Raw genomic sequence first — 1,001 nt, 5'->3', positions numbered from 1 at the left:
TTAGCTTCTTTAATTTTTTTATTATTGCACTCCTAACACTTGATGCCAACATGGCTATCAATTCATTTTGTATTTTATGACTAAGATAATGATAATGAATATCTTTATCTTGAATGAGTCGAAAATGATGTTTCATTGTTGGATCAAACTCAGCTATTGATTCAAGAAAGCCTAAAAAATTTCCATTTGAATCCTCATAGATTTTTTCATTTGTTCCACGAAATGCCAAATTATTCATTGCAAGACGTTTAACAAAGGCAATTATTCTGATCATAACTTGTTTCCAATGTTCTGTATCTTTCTTGATTTGCTCTTGTAATTCTTTATCAATAGTCTGATTTGTTCTCCATCTAACTCGGAGTTCAACCCAGGCTCTAAGGTTGGTAAGATGTTCAAGACTATCTTCATGTTGCTTAAGTTTATCACTTAGATGTCCCCAATCATTTGCTAAATAACTTTTAGAACGAGCTTGTCTTACCACTTTACAACAAAAGCAAAACACTTTATTCAATTCTTTTGAGTAAACCAGCCATTTCCTATCAGCAAGTTCTCCATTTCTTAATTTTTGATCATAATAATATGTGGAGAACCCCCTAGCCTATTGCGATTATCCTTAGGAAAATTAATATTGGCTTCTCTAATAGGACCCCTTTCAACAAGCAAATATGTCATTTTTGTATCTAAACTATCCCACACTCTAGGATCATATATCTTCAAAGATAATGAAGAATCTGACTCAGGCACATGATTAATTTCTTCATTATTTTCAGTAGTCTCATTTTCAAGAACATTTGTTGTTTCTTCATTTACCTCATTTCATTTTCAGGCACATTTGTTGTTTCTTGATTTACCTCATTTTCATTTTCAGATACATTTGTTGTTTCTTCGTTAGCCACATTTTCATCTTCTGTAAAATCTTTCACTACTTCATGCACTTCATTTTCAACTTGGTTTTCCGAAGAAACATTTTGAGGTTTTATTTTCTTCCAAAGCTTTTGTAT

The sequence above is a fragment of the Fragaria vesca genome, linkage group LG6, assembly GCF_000184155.1.
Source record: "Fragaria vesca subsp. vesca linkage group LG6, FraVesHawaii_1.0, whole genome shotgun sequence".
Lineage (NCBI taxonomy): Eukaryota > Viridiplantae > Streptophyta > Magnoliopsida > Rosales > Rosaceae > Fragaria > Fragaria vesca.
Note: the sequence above shows the minus strand (reverse complement) of the source record.